Genomic DNA, 6,307 nt, shown 5'->3' on the forward strand with positions numbered 1-6,307 from the left:
GATGTGAAGAAGTAGTGGTGGTAGGGCAAGAGACTGCACCCCGCAGAGCAGCCGTGGCCCATTTGAGCATCCTGCCAGGTAGGGCGCACTTGGGAGCCCATCTCGCTCCCAGCCAAGCTTCTGCAGCTGCACCAGCCTTCAGACCCTGTGTGGGGTTGTGTGGGACCCACTTGATGAGTGAGATGGTTGGCTTTTCCTCCAGCCTTGAAACAAGCAGTTTCAATGTCATTAGAATCTGAGCAATCTAACCTTCTCCTAACTTGTTTTGGGTCTGTCTTCCAATAATTGACAAGGTCCATCTGGAGGGCACACAACTTCAGAATCTATTTACTTATTTATTTATTTATTTATTTATCTATCTATTTATTTATTTATTATTTATGTGTGGTGTGTGTCTATGGAAGGCAGTGGACAATTTTGTGGAGTTAGTTCTCACCTTCATGTGGTTCTAGAGATGGAGCCTGGATTGCCAGTACCCTTATCTGCTGTGCATACACACAGCACAGAGTTCCAATAGTGAATGAGAGAGTTCACAGTGCAAAGTGTCCCACCTCCTCCAGCCTCTCATTTCACTCCCTCCCACCACTCTTTCAGTTCTTAACATTGGAGGACATAGTGAATGGAGTGACAGATGGATGGATGGATGATGGCTGGCTGGATGGACGGACGGACAGTTGGATGGAAAATGAATGAATGGTCAGGTGGATGGGCTGGTTGATGGATAGATGGATGGATTTATAGATAGGTGGATGAATAGATGGGTAGATGAATAGGTGTGTGGGTGGTTGGATGGGTGAATAAATGAATAGATGGATGGATTCATTGAAAAGCAGATAGATGGGTGGGTGGATGATGAACAAAAGATAGGTGGGTGGAAGGATGGATGGGTTTGTGAATGCACACAGAGCTGAATAGATGATATGTTGGTTAATTATATATCAGCATGACACAAGCTAGGCTTATTTGGAAGAGAGAACCTCAACTGAGAAGATGCCTCCACCAGATTGGCTTCTTGCCCCTCCCTGTACTCTGATCCATTGGTCCAGTTACCCCATATCTGAGGGAGACATGACTGAAAAACAGCTGAGCTGTTCCCTCAACTCTCCCTTCCACCCAGGATCCAGACCGACCAAACCTGTGTGCTCCCACCAGGGATGATATGGGTGATGGGCAGCCAAGCCACTGGGCTAGGCAGAGCCCAATGCTGATTCAGTACAAGGCCCTCAGCTTGTGGTGGTGCCTGCAAGTAGTAAATGAAGGAGACTTAATGGTGCCTATACCCAGAACCACTACACTGCCTGGCAGGTACCAGGCAGCAGCAATCATCCTTGGTCACCAGCTAGCATCTGCTTCCAGGCCTCCTGCTCCACCTATGTGCCCTGCTAGGCTGCTCCCTCTGCCTGCTAGCCCCTACTCCTAACAAAGCACTCCCTCTACAAACATCACTGGACCATCAGGGGGAGGCAAGCCCAATTCTTTCTTCTTTGAATCAGCAATGAAAACCCCAAACTCCTGGTTCTCCATCCTTCCAGACCCCACTATTCTGTATTCTTTTGTCCTAAAACAAATCCAAAGAGCTATCTGATATGCTGTCACCACACCGTAGCTATAACCTGTCACAGCAGGCTTGCCTTGTCCTGGCTCATGTGAATCCATAGGTGCCAATGGAGCTGGAAGTTGCTGCTGGCCTCACTGTGGCTTTTGCAAGGTAGCTTTGAAATACCACATAGTCCTACTGATGTCTTACACAGCTTACTGATGAGTAGAGGCAAGACCATTTAGTGTCTTTGGGTATTACATTGATGAGTTGTGTGGCTGCTAGTAGTGCTATTCTCAAAATGTGTGAGGGTTGCAAACACACACAGTGGGACAAAGCGATTTTATATAAAGACGATGCTGTTTAAAAAGAAAGAGACTCAAGCACAGAATGAAATAAATTTAAACCCAGTAGTCTTCCATTCTCTTTGCTGCTAGCACTTGGGTATGACATATGTTCTCATGAAATCTCTCTCTCTGTGTATGTGTGTGTGTGTGTGTGTGTCTGTGTGTCCTTCTACACTGAGAAAAGGCCTGGAGGTGGGTGGGATACAGGTCAGTGGATGCCCTTAGCAGGCAAGATTCTGGTCCTTGTTAATTCCTTTCTCAGCAGAGGACATTGGGTTCTTTGGAGACATGGCCAGCCTGATTTGGGGTCAATAGACAGGCCTGCCCCTGGAGCATTCCACCAAGCCTTGTCTCCTTACACAAGGCTTGGCTCACTCAAGCCATATAAAAGAAAAGAACAAAGAAACCAAGCCCTGAGCATGGCACTGACTGCTCCCAGGTTTCTGTCAAGGAGCGCTCTGTGCATCCCCTTCTGGGTCTGATCTGAGAAGGGCACAAAGCCCTGGGCTTCAGGGGGTACCCTGGGGACAGCTGCTGGCACCAGGAGCCAGGGTAGCTTCTGAGGTCCAGGAGGCTGTGGGCTAAGGAAAGGCCAGAGTCACAGGGTTCAACCATTGCCCTTCTCCTGTCTGGTCTCAGGGAGTGAGGACTTAGAAATGGGTTAGGAAGAAGAGACCCACACTATATCTGTGGCTACAGGATGCAGCTGGATTTTTTGGGAAGGGATTTGTATAAATAATTAATGTTGGTTTCTTCTGTTTTATATAACAAACAAAAATTTGGTTTGTCCTCTTTTCCTGACTTTGTTGGTACATGCCACAGAATTCTAAATGCACACTTGCTCACATTTCCCTTTTGGTGGTGTTTTATCAGATTTATTGTGCAGCTCTTCACTGTAAGTGAATGACAATCACCTCTGCTTTCCCCCTCTTCTTTTTGTTTTGTCATTTTTAGTTTGCTTGTGGCACTGAGGATGGAGCCCAGAGCCTTGCCCATACCAGGCAAGTGCTGTGCTCCTGAGCTGCAGTCCCCAGCTCTGAGGTTTCTGACTGGCCTTGAACTTGTGAACCTCTTGCCTCTATCACCCAAGGATCTACCAGCTGGGATTAGAGGTATGGCTGGCTTTTTCTCTTTGAAAGACTTCTAAGGCACCAGGTCCTTCTTGCTTTGTGCCCAAACCAGACAGGTGCCAGGTAAAATGTAGAGCAGTGGCAGGTGTGGACCCCAGGAAAATGCAGACATCCCAGAGTTCTGAGTTATTAGACTGACAGTGGAGGGAGGAAAGTGAGAGTGTGGATGGCCATAGTCATCCTTTCCCAGCAGGGAGGGGCAGGTGGTCTAAGGCTAAGGACTCAGACATTTCCTCGGGAGATGATGACAGGCCCCTGGGACAAATGTTCTAAAAAAAAAAAAAAAAAAAAAAAAAGACTGCTCTTGACACACAGTCACACTCTGGATAGAGAACTTCTCTGTCCTAGGATGAGGTTCCTTTCTGCTCCTGCTGTGTTCCCACGTCATGGGCTGCTTCTAACATAGGACCAGCTGGTTTCCTTCAGGCTCTGCCCTGAGAGATGTGCTAAAGACATCGTCCCCTCAAAGGCCAGTTGAGAAAGGCCCAATGGCAGGAACATTTGGGGATGGTACCTGCAGATTCCAAAAGAGATGTGGGTTAGATGGAGGGAAGTATGGGCTCGTGACCCAAGGGGCACAACGAGATTGACTGTGGGTAAGTTGAAAGCTGAATGTTAAGGGAGTAGTAAGAATTTTTAAATGTTTACATCTGTCTGTCTGTCTGTCTGTCTGTCTCTCTCTCTCTCTCTCTCTCTCTCTCTGTGTGTGTGTATGTGTCCATTCCACAGTGCATATATGGAGGTCAGAAAACAACTGTAGGACTCAGTTGTCTCCTTCACTGTCTGGGTTCTGAAGATTAAACTCAGGTTGTCAAGTTTGGAGGCAGGTCCGTGTGGTTGCATCCTCCTCCTCCTCATTATTTATTATTATTATTATTGCTATTATTATTTTTAAGTCTGGGTTTCTCTGTTTAGCTTTGGCTGTCCTGGAACTCGCTGTGTAGACCAGGCTGGCCTCAGACTCACAGATACCCACCTGTCTATGCCTGTTGAGTGATTGGAATTAAAGCCATGCACTGTCACCACCACCCAGCTCAATATTATAAGTTTTTCTTTTCTTAAGATTTATTTTTCTCTAGTTCCCACCATTTGCCTGCAAATTTCATGATTTCCTTGTTTTTAATTGCTGAGTAGTATTCCATTGTGTAAATGTACCACAATTTCTATATCCATTCCTCAATTGAGGGACATCTGGGTTGTTTCCAGATTCTGTCTATTACCAATAGAGCTGTTATGAACATGGTTGAGCAAATGTCCTTGTTGTATACTTGAGCATCTTTTGGATATATGCCTAGGAGTGGTATACCTGGATCTTGAGGTAGTACTATTCCTAATTGTCTGAGAAAGTGTCAGATTGCCATTTTGATGGGCGTAAAGTGAAATCTCAGGGTTGTTTTGATTTGCATTTCCCTGATAGCTAAGGATGTTGAGCATTTCTTTAAGTGTTTCTCTGACATTCAATATTCCTCTATTGAAGATTCTCTGTTTAACTCTGTACCCCATTTTTTAATTGGATTACTTGATTTGTTGCTGTTTAACTTCTTGAGTTCTTTATATATTCTGGACATTAGCCCTCTGTCAGATATAGGGTTGGTGAAGATCCTTTCCCAATCTGTAAGCAGTCGTTTTGTTCTGACGACAGAGTCCTTTGCTTTACAGAAGCACTTCAGTTTCATGAGGTCCCATTTATTGATTGTTGCTCTTAGACCCCGTGCTGTTGATGTTCTGTTCAGGAAGTTGTCTCCTGTGCCAATGAGTTCCAGACTCTTCCCCACTTTTTTTTCTAACAGGTTTAGTGTGTCTAGTTTTATATTGAGGTCTTTGATCCACTTGGACTTTAGTTTTGGGCAGGGTGATAAGTATGGCTCTATTTGCATTTTTCTACATGTAGATACCTAGTTAGACCAGCACCATTTGTTGAAGATGCTGTCTTTTTCCATCATATGGTTTTGGTGTCTTTGTCAAAAATTGGGTGTCCATAAGTGTGTGGGTTTATTTCAGGGTCTTCTATTCTATTTCATTGATCTATCAGTCTATGCCTGTACCATGCAGTTTTTATTACTGTTGCTTTATAGTACAACTTGAGATCAGGGATGGAGATACCTCCAAAAGATCTTTTATTGTAGAGGATTGTTTTAGCAATTCTGGGTTTCTTATTATTCCATATGAAGTTGAGAATTTTTCTTTCAAGGTCTGTAAAGAATTGTGTTTGTAATTTGATGGGACTTGCATCATCCTGAGTAAGGTATCCCAGAAGCAGAAAGACACACATGGTATATACTCACTTATAAGTGGATATTAGGCATATAATATAGGATAATCATACTAAAATCTGTACACCTAAAGAAGCTAAGCAAGAAGGAGGACCCTGGGTAAAATGTGCAATCCTCATTCAAAAAGGCAAATGGGAGAGACATCAGAAGAGGGAAAAAACAGGGAACAGGACAGGAGCCTACTACAGAGGGCCTCTGAAAGACTCTACCCAGGAGGGTATCAAAGCAAGTGCTGAGACTCATAGCCAAATTTTGGGCAGAGTGCAGAGAATCTTATGAAAGAAGGGGGAGATAGTAGATCTGGAGGGGATAGGAGCTCCACAAGGAGAGCAACAGAACAAAAAAAAAAAAAAAAACCTGGGCACAGGGGTCTTTTCTGAGACTGATACTCCAACCAAGGACCATTCATGGAGATAACCTAGAACCCCTGCTCAGATGTAGCCCATGGCAGCTCAGTATCCAAGTAATGGGAACAGGGACTATCTCTGACATGAACTCAGTGGCTGGCTTTTTGATCACCTCCCCCTGAGAGGGGAGCAGCCTTATCAGGCCACAGAGGAAGACAATGCAGACAGTTTTGATGAGACCTGATAGGCTAAGATCCGATGGAAGGGGTGAAGGACCTCCCCTATCAGTGGACTAGAGGAAGGGCATAGAAGAACAGGGAGGGAGGGTGGGAGAGGGGATGAGGAAGGGGGCTATAGGTGGGATACAAAGTGAATAAACTATAATTAATAAAAAATAAAAAATTGAAAAGGTTTATTTTAATTTTTCTGAATATTTTTAGTGATTATTTGGGAATATCACATCATAAACCCCTCTCTCAGTCAATTCCTAGTCCTCCCAGGTCCACTCCTACCCCTGTAGTGTTCCCCCCAAAAAAGAAGAATAAGAAGAATAAGAAGAGTAAGAAGAATAAGAAGAATAAGAAGAGGAGAAGGAGGAGGAGGAGGAGGAGGAGGAGGAGGAGGAGGAAGAAGAAGAAGAAGAAGAAGAAGAAGAAGAAGAAGAAGAAGAAGA

Source organism: Psammomys obesus, unplaced genomic scaffold (genome assembly GCF_907164565.1).
Source record: "Psammomys obesus unplaced genomic scaffold, mPsaObe1.curated_primary_1811, whole genome shotgun sequence".
In the NCBI taxonomy this organism is placed as follows: Eukaryota; Metazoa; Chordata; class Mammalia; order Rodentia; family Muridae; genus Psammomys; species Psammomys obesus.